Below are 15,749 nucleotides of genomic sequence, written 5' to 3' on the forward strand. Positions count from 1 at the left end.
AAAATGTCCAGAAGGCCTTCAGAGTAGCTAAACACTTTGTTATGAAATAAAAGTAACTTATCATTTGTTTGCATGTCTACCACCATAACTGTGATGTATTGGCATTCAGATATTATATCACAGTCATTTTTGTACCCCTTAAATGTTTAACATAACTTTTTATTGAGGTGTTGATGCTGAATATTTTAATATCTAAAAAGCTTGGATCATATCTATTTATTTGCATGCTCTACCTTAAAAAGTATTTATGTTTTAATGCTTTCTAATAAGGATGAATTCTTCACAATTCAGAGAAATGAATATGCAATTAAATTCAACATATATTGAATACTTGTTTTATACATGGAACAGCTCTATGCACTAAAGGAACACAAATATGAGTAAAACATTGTTTCTGTCCTTGAGAAGCTAACTATCCAACAAGAGAGTTGAAATTTGGAATCAAACCAATTAATCCAATCAATGATCATTTTGGAATTGTATAATAGATTCATTGATTATGAAAAGCACAGCACCTCTTATCTACACCCTTTGAGGAAGGACTTGATTTCTGGAAAGCCAATCATTTCAGGTGAAGATTTCTAGCAAGGCATCAACAACCATCTTCACATCCAACATCACTAATTATTAGGAAAATGCATATCAAAATCACAATAAGACATCACCTCAGGCCTGTTAGAAAAGCTATTATCAAAAAGACAAGAAAGAACAAGTGTTGATGAGGATGTGGAGAAAAAGGAACCCCCTGCACTGTTGGTGGGAATGTAAGTTGGTGCAGCCACTGTGGAAAACAGTATGGAAATTCCTCAAAAAATTAAGAACAGCACTATCATATGATCCAGCTATCCCACTTCTGGGTATTTATCAAAAGAATAAGAATACGAAAACTCTAACTCAAAAAGATATGTGCACCACTATGTTCATTGCAGCATTGTTTACAACAGCCAAGATACAGAAACAACCTAAGTAACCACCAATGGATGAATGTATAAAGAAGAGGTGGCATTATATATATATATATATATATATATATAACATACAATATATAATATATAATATATATTATATAATATATTTTATAAGATATAATATACATTATATATATATATATTTTATATATGTAGTAGAATACTACTCAGCCCCATAAAAAAGATGAAATCTTGCCATTTGTGACAATATGGATGGACCTTGAGGGTATTATGCCAAGTGAAATAAGTCAGAGGAAGATAAATGCCATATTATTTCACTATATGTGTAATATGAGAAACAAACAACAAAAAATAAGTGAACAAACCAAACCAAAAACAAAAACAAACATGTAGATACAGAGATAGAGTAGTGGCTACCAGAAGGGAAGTGGGGGGAGGGAAAAATGGGTAAAGGGGATCAACTATACAGTGATGGATGGAAACTAGAATTGTGGTGGTGACATGCTGTAGTTTATACAGAAGTGGAAATATAATGTTGTATACATGAAACTTATATAATGGTATAAACCAATGTTACCTCAATAAAAAATAAATTAAAAAACAAACAAACATACAAAAAGCCAACCATCTTCATCTGCAGCAGTATTCCAGTAGCACAGTTAGTGAATGTTGTATCAGGAAGTTCTTGGTAGCTAAATTATAACACCAACAATGACAAAATACCCTCTCATATTTAAATATTTCATATATAATTTCAAACAGAAAAGGAAAAGGGAGGCTAGGTTTCATCCCTGCAATGTACACGCTATTTATGGGTTGTATTATACATAAAAATATATATGCTTTAACAACATCCTCAGTAATTTTCTGAGTCCTGCTGAGAAGTGCTTTGAGAACTTGACAAAGGGAGAAGAGAGTTTGGCAAGAAAAGTTAACAGAAGTCACATCTCGTCAGTGGGAGTCAAAATAATACAATTTACATGATTCTGGGAAATGGGGTTTCTAAGCAGCCACCAACAACACTACATATATTAGTCAGCCTGCCAGCCCCCTGATGAACTATCAGTTTGTAGATGAAAGAAAACACTGCCTCAAAGTAACTTAAAATTGCTGTGTGGGCAGGGTGATGAATGATCACCACAGATTGCTGCCCCCATGCCTCTTAATGGGGCTTTATAAAATGCAGGCCCATGTACAAAGATGCCTTATTTAAAAATTCTCGGCCATTGGGGGTTTTGGTACTTGTGGAATGAAGATCCTATGTGCTTCCTCTGTCTCGCCTACCTGTTGGACAGAGTATGAGGAGAAATTGATCAGCTCACCAAAAGGTTTAAGTGCGTCAGGGAAGAGCACAGTGATGGGCAAGGATCTTAGGACCTCATTTTATGACGTTCAGTGGAAGGAACAGGGCATGATCTGAGAAGTGTGTTTGAGTGTCCACTGGAGCAGTTCTTTCTATCTAAGGGTGCTAGCCTGATTGTCTGTCATTCAGACCATGTCAAGTATCTAATATGTGGCAGGAAACTAATGGTGTGCCTAGGACAGAGCAGTGAATGAGGTGGAAGTGGCCTCTTGTCTTGCAGATCTTCTGGTCTTATTGTAAGACACAGAATGGGAATGTGGTGCACTGAGTGTTCCCACAGCAGAAACACAGGTTTTATAAGAGCTCATAGGAGCTGCTAACCTAGAGAGAACGGTCACAAAAGACTCCTGAAAAGACGGAAGCTGAACCTGGAATCAGCAGGATAAGTAAGCATTAGTATGATGAGGTTATATTGGAGGGAAGCACAGAGGAGGAGAGGCTATTTGAGGGAGAGGAAACTGCATGTGCAAAAGCCAAGAAGTGGAAAAGTATATTGCATTCAAAGAAATGAAAGAATTTCAGTATAACCGGACGAGGTGTTTGTGTTTCTAAGGAAGGGCAGGAGAGGAAGGGGGTAGTGTCTGGAGGGGAAGCTGTCAAGATAAGAAGGTCCACATGTAAAGAGCCTTATATAGATTAATACGTTTTGACATTTTCAATGAGAGACACTAAAGGATTTTAGCAGAGAAGTGACATAATTCCTCAGAAGGTAGTATATAGTACAGTGGTTGTACCCACTGACTCCTAGGCTTCAACTCTCACCTCTGACACTTAACTGCATGTCCTAGTTATTTAACCTCTGGCACACAGCAATCACTATATAACCTGCATAAAAAGGGGTAGCACTTTTTATTATCATCTGGGTCAAAACCGAGCTTAATTGCCTTCATACTTTTTAAGTTCTAAACATTGAATTTATTCTAAAAACTTGCTTCTATTCTTCTTTTGAATCCAAGATAGTTCTGTACCATGACTCACACCACTTTCTTGAGAAGCCAGTAGAGGTGACCTTACAAGCATTTCCCAGTAGAGTTCTCTGAGTCAGGGATCTCGGACAAGGTACCGTCTTCCTCCACATTAGGGAAAACCAGGGTTTCTAAAGTCTGTGTAGCCAAAAGCTTCCAGTCTGAGACACTTAATGAATCCTCCCCTCCTCCAACTCACAGGTATCCAGCAGTCTTTCAATTTTAAAAATGCCCTCCAGTAGCATCTATGAGGTATTCTTGCCAAAAAATAGAACCTGAAACATATCAAGCCTCTAGATCTAACTACCTAATTACAGGAAATACAGAGGACAAAGTAATATTTTATAGGACATCATGACAATCCAATCATCAAATCTAGAATGTGAGAAAGTCTACAGAACTAATGATATCATCATTTCACCAAATAACTTTTTAAGGAACAAAAAAGAGGGAAGGATCTATAGAATAAAATATCCTTAAGGGACATAACCAATTCAATGTACAGCCCTTATCTGAACCCTGATTTAAACAAACAAATCAACTGCTGAAAAAAGAACAACAAAAAAGGACAATTTGGAAAATTTGAACACTGAATACATATTTGATGAAATTAAGAAATGATCAAATCAGGGGGTGTGAGAATGACACTGTTGCTGTATTTTTAAGATTTCTTATATTTTAGAGATAACAAATTACTTATGAATCAAATGATACATGGATTATCTTCAACATATCTAGCCATGGGAGGAGTTACAGATAAACAAGATTGGCCATAAATTAATAATTGTTGAGTTGGCGTGTGGGTATGTAGGAGTTTACTATTCTGTACTCTTCACTTTTTTCTACATTTGAAGTCTTCTATAATAAAAAGCTAAAATGTTCTCAAAATATAAAAGGCCTTCAAAAAATAAGTGGAAGCTCATTTACTCAAAATACACTGGACCAATACCACTCAAAAGCAATGTCTTTCCTAGAGAACTTTGCAAACCAAAGAGGATTATTAAGCCTTTTGAAACAATAGTGATAGTGATGGAATTTCAGGTGTCCTAAGAGGTGAGGATGAGCTGGGTGCAGACAACAGCTGCACCGCTATCACGTGGGAGCTTGTCAGAAATGCAGAATTTTAGGTCCCACTCCAGACCTACTGCATCAGAATCTGCATTTTAATAATCTCCCCTGTGACAGATACACTCATTAAACTTTGGGGCTCAGTGAGCTATAGGTCAGGGAGGGTTCCATAGCATGGTTCTAAACTAAAGCCACAGTGGGGAGGGAGAAGAGGAGGAAAAAAGAAGACTTTATGTGTAAAACTGTGCAATTTACATAACAGATGCTATTTCATTTGTTCATTCAGCATATACTTATTGAGCACATGCCATGTGCGGGGCATGGTGTTATGTGCTGAGGAAACCACAATCAATAAAATAAAAATCCATGACTTCATGGAATTTAGTCTAATAATGAGTAGTTCCCACATACTGAGTGCTTAATAGGTATTAAGAATGGTTCTAAGCCCTTTATATGTATAGTTCACAAGAAAAAAAGAGGTTAGCAGCTGAAAATAATGCTCAGAAATTATCAGGTTAAAGCAGGATATTAAACACTGAACAGGTCAACCTAACCTGACAAGCAGAGATGACTAGCACTTCTATCTGTCACACACTATTCCTCTTCCCTTGAGCTTGGCATACTAGCCCAGGACATTGTAACTTCCACACTCTACATTTGTGATGTTCTATTCATTCCTGGTCCTCTGTTTCCTAGAATCCTCACCATGGCCCAGTGTTACATGGAGCAGCACAGAAACGAAAGGAAGAGAACAGATCTGGTTTGAGAATCTAATCTGTGCTAGGTACTTTATTAAAAACATTCATTCAAACTCCCAAAACAATGCCAAGAAGTAAATATTTCTAACATTTTATTGAAAAAAATTACAACTCAGACTAATTAAATAATTGGTCCCAAGACAAAAAGCTTCTAAGGGGTAAGCCCCTCTATATTCAGAGTGCAGTGCTTCTCCAAATTAATAGGTATATGAATCACCTGAAGGGCTGGTTAAAACAGGTCCCTCCCCAGGGTTTCTGATTCTTTAGGTTTGGGCTGGGGCCTGGGAAGTTGCATTTTTAACAAGGCCCCAGGGGATGGTGAAGCTGCCACTCACAGTTCGGGGGCCACTGCCTTAGTACACATTCAACCTACTTCACAGACTAAGTCTGCTCCCTCTGCTGTAAAATGGTCCTTTCAATATTTTATAGTTGCTATTTTACTGGTTAGCATAGCACTAACAGTTATAATAGATATACTCCAAAATGTAGAATGGCTCAAACAAAAGATGAAAGAAATATCCATAAGGGGATTTATTTCCCACGCATGTGACAGTCCAAGGCAGGTGTTCCTGATCAGCAAGACAGTGTAGACACTTAGGGACCCAGGCTAGTGGAGCCTCTGAAATCTTCAACATGTGGCTACCAAGATCATGAGAGCCATCTCAAGTCCAGCCATCCAGAAGGGAGAAAAAGCATGGAAAAGCATGATTATGAATTCTGTATGGGTCAGATCTGGAAAAGCACAGGGCACATATTACTTCTGCTAAAACACAGTCACATGGTCACATCCAACTGCACGGGAGATTTAACATGTACTCTAGCCTTGTGCTCAAGAAGAGAAAATGGATTTTGGTGAGCAGCTTTCAGTCTCTGCCACCACACTCTGCCACCCTGTTCACTTCCCTGTCTCTTTTCCCTAGTCTTCTTGCTTGCAGTTAAAGTTCCTAATTCCTTGGGCAACAAATATTTATCAATACATATGTGCCAGGCAAAGTGCTGGACCCTAGAGGACTCACACAGCAGTACATACAATCTAATTTCCTGAAGCTTACCGTGTATCTATCACTTTACATTAAAGAAATAATTACAATTAGTATAAGAGCAATGAGGAAACAGAGTTGTAATGGGGTCCTAACATAGTAGGCCCAGAGTGGGGATAGGTGGAAAGGTGTGCACAGAAGGCTTTGTTGAGGAAGAGGTGTTTAAGGCCAGACCTGGAAGAAAAGTATTGATAGGTATTTGCTGGGCAAAGACTGCAGTGGGAGGAGCACAGGAGAAAAAGCAAAAGAGAGAAAAAGCATGTAACCTTTAAGGAACTAATAAAAGACCACTGTGGCTGGCACTTGGAGAGTGAGGAGGAAGATGGCTCCAAATGGGACTGCTGAGGCAGCCAGGACCATGAAAGCAGTGCTAAAGGTGGTTCATTTATCCAAGAAACATTTACTAAGTGTCTTTCGTGGTCCATGTTTTCAGCTGGGTAATGCAAATACAGAAGTATAAAACACAAACATGGTCCCTGACCTCATAGAGATCACAGTTTCATGAATAAGACTTTTAACAAATAATTATCTATACAATTAAGTACTGTAATTTATTTTAAGAAAAAACATAGTGTTATGAGAGCATTTTAATAGGTAGCTAACATAGCCTAAAGCTTCAAGAAAGGCTACCCCAAGGAAGTGATCGTAAGCTAAGACATGAAGAATGTTTATATTTTGGGGGTCAAAGATGTCCTTGTCCCCATTTTGTACATGAGGGATGAAACAAAGGCTTATGATAACATGGCTAATTCATGACAGAGCAGAGATTTGAACCAAGTTTCTAACTGTAGATCCTATGGTCTTACCATCATGCCAGACCAAGGTAAGTTCTATGGAAGAGAAAATAATGAGATACTGACTCTGTTCTAAAGAGCTTTGGAGATCATAAAACAAACACATATAAAAGAAACAAATAAAAAGGGCTTAAAATTATTTTTAAATTATTTTGTGATCACAGATCAAAATAGTCAAGGTTGGCTGTTGGGAGAAAATAGAACTTGGACTGTGCTTCAGTAGACCCAGAAAGAATGAGAAGAGGAAAGAATGCATTTGGGGAGCAGGAATCCCATTGTATAGATATTTAGTACAACTCTTCAACCAGCTACTAATCCACTGAATGCTAATTTTATCCAGCTAGTATCTCTCCATCTGGTGCATCAGCCTATCATGAGAATATGTCAAGTGCCTTGCTAAAATGCAGATAAATGTCAGCACAGATTTCACATTTTCCTTTATGTGAACTTGCTTCATTATACTTCCAGTGCTAAGGGAACCTCACTGAGAACAAGAAAAGTCAACCATTAAGGTTAAGCTACTGAAGAAAGATGTGTTCCTCCAGGGTTGACTGCTTGTCAAAAGTGTTGTTAAAATTCTGCCTTGTCACAACTAGACCAGTGTGTGGCACAGAAGACACATAGGGCTGGATTCAATGGCACCTTGGCTTCCCATATGAGTTCTGTCACTACCAAACCACTCATTCATTGACTCAGCACTACTCATCAACACAGAGATGGGCTGAGGAGAAGAGATCAATCAGTATATTTCATTTTTTTCAATCAGCCAACATTTACTGGTTGCCTACTCACTGTCAACTGTAGGTACGGAGGTTATAGAACAGAATAAGTCAAGAGCCTCCCTCTTGAGAGACTCATATTCTAGCTAGAAGAGCAAACACAAAACAGATGTTTATGATACAACATGAAAAATGCTAACCGTAAGCATAGAAGACAACACAGTTAATACTGCATGGCGGATTCAAACAAGCTTTCACATGGAAGATAACTTTTGACCACATCTTAAGTGAGGAGTATAAATTCAAGAGTGGATGGAGGGTGCATAGAGGGCTGTAAGGACATTCCAGGCAGAGTAAGCAAAGAGCAAGGTGTGGAGTCCGGCACAGGGTTGGTCATATTCAGGAAACGGTGAGAAGATTAATATGGCTGTAGTGGGTGGAGATGAGGTGGGGGAAACTGCTAGGAGATGTTGTTGGAGAGGAAGGCTGTGCTGATCCTATGCCAAAGTGTCTATATTCTATCCTGAGAGCAATAGAGAAACATCAGAGATTTTTTAAAGCAGAAATAATGAAGTCATATTATCTTTGAAAATAAGGTCTTATTAAGGTCATATCACTTTGAAAATAAGATTCTCATGTTTGCAACAATCCAAGAATAAGCAATAACTCGTGAAACTGGTATAGAATAACACAAGAACTTGACTTCCTTCTGCTTATTAGCTGGGTGACTGTAAGTAATTAACATCCTCTGTAAGACTTCTATGTATAAAATGGGTATAACAATAGTTCACACCTGAACTGCCTGGAATTGAGTATGAATTCAGTAAATATTAGTTGTGGTGGTGATTTTGTAAGTTTAAAACCATTATTCTAAGGATTCATGGGCACATATAATAATAAGAATATTATTGTTCTTAACAATAACATCAATAATAATAAAGGTTACATTTATATATGCCTGGTAATATTTACTTCATAAATATTTCAATCTCACAATATCTCTAAGGAATAAATATTGTAATTGTTATATTATAAGTGGGGAAAATGAGGCTCAGAGATTCTAAATAACTTGCCCCAAGCAACAAAGCAAGTCTATAGTGAGGCCTGGAATGAAAACAATAGAAAACTTGTTCCATTCCACCATACTGTTTCTTGGCTTAAATAATAATGACATACTATCATTCTCCTGCAATGATCTAAGCCAAATATATTTTTGAGCCACAGTTTAGTAAGACAACAAGAATACTGTGCCATGGGGGCTAAAGCAATTGAGATCCTTCCGCTTTTACTTGTTGTCACATGGACCATTAAGAGGCAAAGATTCTCTACTCTAGGAGTCTACTCACACCTTATCCTGTCCCCTACTCCTTCCTACCAGCCATTCAGTGGGCTGTTTTCCTATCTCATCTCGATTTTTTCCTCTTTCATGCAGAAAGCACACAGCAAAGACCCGGCATTTGGACCATGCTGTCATTTGGGTGAATTACCTCAGGACTTCTATTAGAATCTGACATGTGAGAAAGACTGTCCGGTTCAGGGTGGGGGTCAGGAAGGAGATTATGCTGGGAACCCCACGGCTGAGTCTTGCGACTAAAGACCCTGAATCTTGAGGATCCTGAGGACTTGGCTACCTATTGAAAATATTCATTTGTTTACAATGTGGCAATTATTTCTACTGTCAAGACCTCTCAGTAAGAATCCCCATAGGAGAAAAAGAGTGAGTGGTAGGAGTAAGGCATGAATATTCCACTCTGAACACATAAAAATTAGTGTCAGAGAGATGGCCCAAAACTCCAACCTTCTGTTTTCCAGGAGGTGCACATTTGTCAAGTGGCAGTGTGGTATAGTTGTGATGGATCCATAGGGCTGGTGATTGAGGGCACTGGTCTGGAATCAGACAGAGATGTCTTTGAGCTCTTGCTCTTTTTTTTTTTTTTTTTTTAACTGCATGACCTGAGGATGGTAACACAACTTTTTATTCAATTTCAGTTTCCTCATTTGTAAAGTGGGAGAAATAATACTTATTTTGCAGGGTTGTAAAAATTCAATAAAATAAAGTATGTAAAGTGCCAAAAATAGTGCCTGACATACAGAAGGTACCCAATAAATAGAGGCATCCTATCCTACTTATTATATAATAATTATGTATCTTCTCTGAATGCACTGATCAGATTAAACCAAAGAGTGGGCAAGTCTCCATTTCACAAGCTGCTGTGAAGACATGACTTGATGGTTTGAAAGCATTATTTATGAAAGAAAAATATAACATGAGTTATCCACTGTTTTCCTTTTGAATTATTTATGAAGTGTTTGGTAATAGGAATTCAGATCAGTCAGAATAAAAGCTATGAGTTGATGTTTCCTGTGCCATGCTTAAAAAAACTGAGTAGCTTGAGAAAACATTATTTCACAAATTGTGTTCTTGCTTAATGACTTAATCACTAAGGATACATGTTAACAATCACTCTAAATAAGCACTTGAAAGAAGAATACACTGCTTCTCACCACCCACCCAACAATCTGTAACTTGGCTTTTGGGAATTAAATGGTCACTTGAAAAAAACAAACAAACAAACAAAAAACCAACTCATCTGTAGCAACGGCCTAGGGAAGATGGAAAAGAAAAAGAAAAAAAGGCCCATTTAATGAAATGAAAGCAGGCATCAAAACACAGACATAATATTCCTTCCAAAATGCCTAGGATAACTTCCTCAGGAGAAAATACTACCTGCCAGGGAAATAGCGAGCAGATTTATTTCAAATCTAGCTTTTATCTATCCACCACTACCCCTATTATACAGTAGGTAATAAAAGTCCAGAAATATTAAATAACTTGCTTAAGTTCATGGAACTAAAAATGGTGAAGAGGAAACTCTAAACAAAGCCCTGACTATGCCCTATCGTATGCTGCTTCTTCTTTCAGGCCTACAAAGGGGCTGGCATTTATCATCACTTCTCATCTAACTGGTAAAGGACACTTAAACAGTAATGACCCTACCTATCAGTTTACAGTTCCCATAAATTCCATCATTATACCCTTAGAGAACTGTCCAAGATTCCAAAACTCCTTAAGAAGGAAATTGTGGCAGAAACTACTGAATGACTGTGTAACAGCCATCTGACCCTTATGAACAAAGCCCTGAATTTGTTTAGTAGATGGGCGGCAAGTACTCAAAGGTAGATTGGTTTACGATGAAGCTTCAGGGCCCCCACACTTGCATGGCTGCTTCTGAGGCCTTAATAGGGGCCCTAGCAAGTTAGTGTTTGGAATTTTGTATTCCTGTCCTTAAAGAAACTTTAGGCTTTACAAAAGCTAGATCCATTCCTGTGTTAAGGGATGGTGGACCTTTGTCCCAGATCCAAGAGAAGAATCATGATTAGTAAGGCTAGTCAGACAAATTGTAGTTTTCTACACTAGTGAAAGTGTGCTGGAAGCTTCTAGAAATAACATTGGTCCAGGATAAAATAAAGACCCACATAGGAAAAACCGTTTTGCGCCACTCACCTCACCACCCCTCCCTCTCTTGTTTTGGACCTTAGTGTGTTATGCCTCAAGCTATGTAAACCATCTTAGAACCATAAGGAATGCCAAGTGAATCACACTCAAGACAAATGATCAGCCTGATATGAATGAGTTACAGGATCAACTCTGGGACTCTCATCACCAAATTCCTTGTAAAGAATTGTCATGATCATTCCTTTACAGATATGACCACAATTTATGTGTGGTCCATTCACCAGTTGATGGACCTTTGGGTGTTTTCCAGTTTATGGCTGTTATGGATACAGCTGCTATGAACAAGTGTGCATGTGCACTTAGGTCTTCATTTTTCTTGGGTAAGTATTTTGGAGTAGAAATAATGGGTCCTACAGTAAGTGTATGTTTAACTGTATAAGAAACTATCAAACGTTTTTCCAAAGTGGCTATACAAGTTTGAATCACAAACAACAATATATGGAGAGTTACAGTTGCTTCATATTTTTGCCAATACTTAATTCTGTCTATCTTTTTCCTTTTAGTCATTCTAGTGTGTGGTGGTAATAACTCATCATGGTTTCAATTAACATTTATCTAATAACTAAAGATGTTGAGGATTTTTCCTGTGGTTACTTGCCATTCTTACATCTCCCTTTGTGAAATGTCTAAATTTTCTGGTTTTATTGTTTTTACTGAGTTATAAGAATTGTTTATATATTCTGATTACAAATCCTTTATCAGATATATGTTATGTAAACATTTTCTCTCAAAAGGGCTTATCTTTTCAGATTCTTAACAACATCTTTTGAAAAGCAAAGTTTTTAATTTTCAAGATGTCCAATATAACATCATTTTCTTATGCATTGTGCAGTTGGTATCCCAAGAAATCCTTGCCTAACCCAAGGATAAAAAATTTTACTCCTATGGTTCCTTCTAAAAATTGTGTAATATTAGCTCTTATTTTTACATCTATAACGCATTTCAAGTTAATTTTTATGTATAGTGTATAGAAAGGGTTGAGATTTATTTTTTATTTTTTTAACATCTTTATTGGAGTATAATTGCTTTACAATGTTGTGTTAGTTTCTGCTTTACAACAAAGTGAATCAGTTATACATATACATATGTTCCCATATCTCTTCCCTCTTGCGTCACCCTCCCTCCCACCCTCCCTATCCCACCCCTCTAGGTGGTCACAAAGCACCTAGCTGATCTCCCTGTGCTATGCGGCTGCTTCCCACTAGCTATTCACCCTATGTTTGGTAGTATATATATGTCCATGCCACTCTCTCACTTCGTCACAGCTTACTCTTCCCCCTCCCCATATCCTCAAGTCCATGCTCTAGGAGGTCTGTGTTTTATTCCCGTCCTACCCCTAGGCTCTTCATGACTTTTTTTCTTTTCTTAGATTCCATATATATGTGTTAGCATACGGTATTTGTTTTTCTCCTTTTGACTTCACTATGTATGACAGACTCCAGGTCCGAGATTTATTTCTTTGCACATGGATATCCAATAGTTCTGGCATCATCTGTTGAGTCTTTTCAACAAATCCATGAATTACCTTGGCATTTTTATCAAAAATCAACTGACCTTTTATGTTTTGTCTGTCTCTAGACTCTATTCTATTCTGTTGACCTATACGTCTACCATTTGTAACACCACACTCCCTTGTTTGCTGTAGCTTTATAATAAGTTTTGAAAGCAATTAGTATATGACCTCCACCTTTGTTTTTCTTTATCAAAGTTGTTTTGATGATTCTAGGCCTTCCTTTTACATTTTCATATGACTTACAGATTCAGCTTGTCAATTTTTACACACACACACACACACACACACACACACACACAAAAAAAAAAAAGCCTGCTGAGATTTTGATTAGGACTGCATTGAATCTACAGATGAATTAAGATAGAACTGACATCTTAGAAACATTATGTCTTCTAATTCATCAACATAATATATCCCTCCATTATTTAGGTCATCTTGAATTTCTCTCAGGATTGTTTCATGGTTTTCATTGTGGAGGGCTTAAACATATGCCATTAAATTCACCCCAAAGTATTTCATATTATTTAATGTTATAATAAATTATATTTTTATTTGAATTTCCAGTTGTTTGCTGTTACTATATAAACATTAATTGATCTTTGTATATTGATCCTATACCTGTGAATGTTCTAAATACAGTTAGTTCTGGTAGCATTTTTGTAGATTCCTTCAGTTTTTTGGCAAAGATCATATCATCTGCAAATATAGTTTTACTTCTTTTCCATTCTAGATGCCTTTTACTTTTGGTGTCGCCTTCATGAACTGGCTAATGTCACCAATAAGGTTAAATACAAGTGGTGAAAGGGGATATCCTTGACTCATAGGAGAAAGACTCCGATCTTTCATGATGATGTTGGCTATAGGTTTTTCCTAGATGCCAGTTTTACAGGTAAAATAACTACCTTTCTATACCTCATCTTCTGAGTTTTTAATTATGTTTTATTTTGTTTTATTAATGGCTTTTGAATCTTGTCAAATTTTTTTCTGGCTTCTATTGGGATAATACTATGAATTTTATTTTTCTTTATTTGAATACACTGACTTGCAGTGATTCATTTTTTTAACACTAAACCAACCGTATATTTTGGGGAAAAATCCCACTTGGTCAGAAATATTATCCTTTGTATATATTGGTGAATTCTATTTGCTAAAGTTTTTAAAAGATTCTTACATCTATGCTCATTAGGGTTATATATTGTTGTCATTGTTGTAACAATCAATATCTTTGGTTTTAGTATTATTACTTTTAGTTATAATGTTGGCCTCAAATAATGAGGTGAGATTTATTTCCTCCTTTTCTGTTTTCTCAAAGAGTTTGTGAAGAATTTATATTATTTTTCCTTAAATGTTTGATAGAATTCACCAACAAAGCAATCTGGGTCTGCAGCTTTCTTTGTGAGTGAATTTTTAACTAAAATTTCAAGTTTTAAAATAAATATTAGATGATTATTTACTTCCTCTTCAGTGAGTTTTGATAGATTGTCCATTTTAAGGGATTTGTCCATATCATCTAAGTTGGTGAACTTATTGGCATTAAGTTTTTCATAACATTCATTTCCTTATTACCCTTTTAATATCTCTAGACTAGGTAGTACTATCAACTCTCTCATTCATGGTGCTGGTGATTTTTGTCTTGGTCCTTCTTTTCCTCACAAATTTGGCTAGGGAGTTATTAATTTTATTAATCTTGAAGAACTAGCTTTTGGGTTCATTGATTTCCTCTATTGACTTCTTTTTTCTATTTCACTGATTTCTGCTCTGATATTTATTAGTTTTTGTCATCTACTTGATTTGGGTTTCCTTTGCTCTTCCATTTTTAGTTTTCTAAAGTAAAAGCTGAGATCATTGATTATTTCTTTTTTTTTTCTAATATAGACATTTAGTGCTATAAATTTCTTTAAATTTTGCTTTAGGGGCATCCACAAATTTTGATATATTGTATTTTGTTCCCATTCTATTCAAGATATTTTCAAATTTTCCTTTCAATTACTCATTTTTTAATCCACGGGATATTTAGGAGTTTGTTATTTAATTTCCAAATATTTGGAGAGTTTCAAGATATCTTTACATTACTGATTTCTAGTTTAATTCCACTGTGGCCAGAGAATATATTTTGTATGACTTGATCATTTTTAAATTTATAGAGACTTGCTTTATGCTGAGAATATGGTCTATATTGGTAAATGTTCCATGTGCCCTTTGGAAAAAAAAAAATGTATTTTGCCCTGTCATTAGGTGAAGTGTTCTATAACTGGCAATTAGGTCTAATTGGTTGATAATGTTGTACAGATATTGTATATCCTTACTGATATTTTTGTACACTTGCTCCATTGATTATTGAGAGAGTGGTATTAAAATATTTAAGTATAACTGTAAATTTGTCTATGTCACTTCATAGTTCTGTCAGTTTTTGCTCCATTATTTGAATGTTTAGGATTGTTGTATAAACCTTTAGAATTGTTAGGTCCTATTGATGAAATGATCCCTATATTATTATGAAATGACATTCTTTGCCCCTGGTAATATTCTTTCTCTAAAATCTATTTTGCCTTATATTAATATAGCCAAATAAGCATTCCTTTAATTAGTGTTACCATGTTATATTTTAATCATCATTTTACTTTTAACCTATTTGTGTTTTTCTACTTACAGTGAGTACTTTGTAGGCAACAGAGATGTTTATCCAATCTGACAATCTCTACCTTCAAGATGTGGTTTGAGACCATTTACATTTAATGTTAATATTGATATGGTTAGGTGTAAGTCTACCTTAACCTTTATAATTCCTCACTATATAACCTTCTACTTCACTATCTCTCAGCCAAAGGCGTAGCTTGGTAAAATGAGGAGATATTTAATTAGCAAAAGGTTGTGTTATAGTCAGCTATTCCAAAGAATCTGATATGGTGGCCCCAATCTTTAGTGAATTTCAGGTACACGTGAGTCCAACAATCCAAGAAAAAAATCAGAGATTGGGAGTAAAAATAATCAGGAGCCAAATCATACTTCAGTGAATTATCAGACATTAACTATCATCTAGCTGCAAAATATCTGTTCTAATAATACAATAAATTTCATCCATT

Source organism: Kogia breviceps, chromosome 1 (genome assembly GCF_026419965.1).
Source record: "Kogia breviceps isolate mKogBre1 chromosome 1, mKogBre1 haplotype 1, whole genome shotgun sequence".
NCBI classification, from domain to species: Eukaryota; Metazoa; Chordata; class Mammalia; order Artiodactyla; family Physeteridae; genus Kogia; species Kogia breviceps.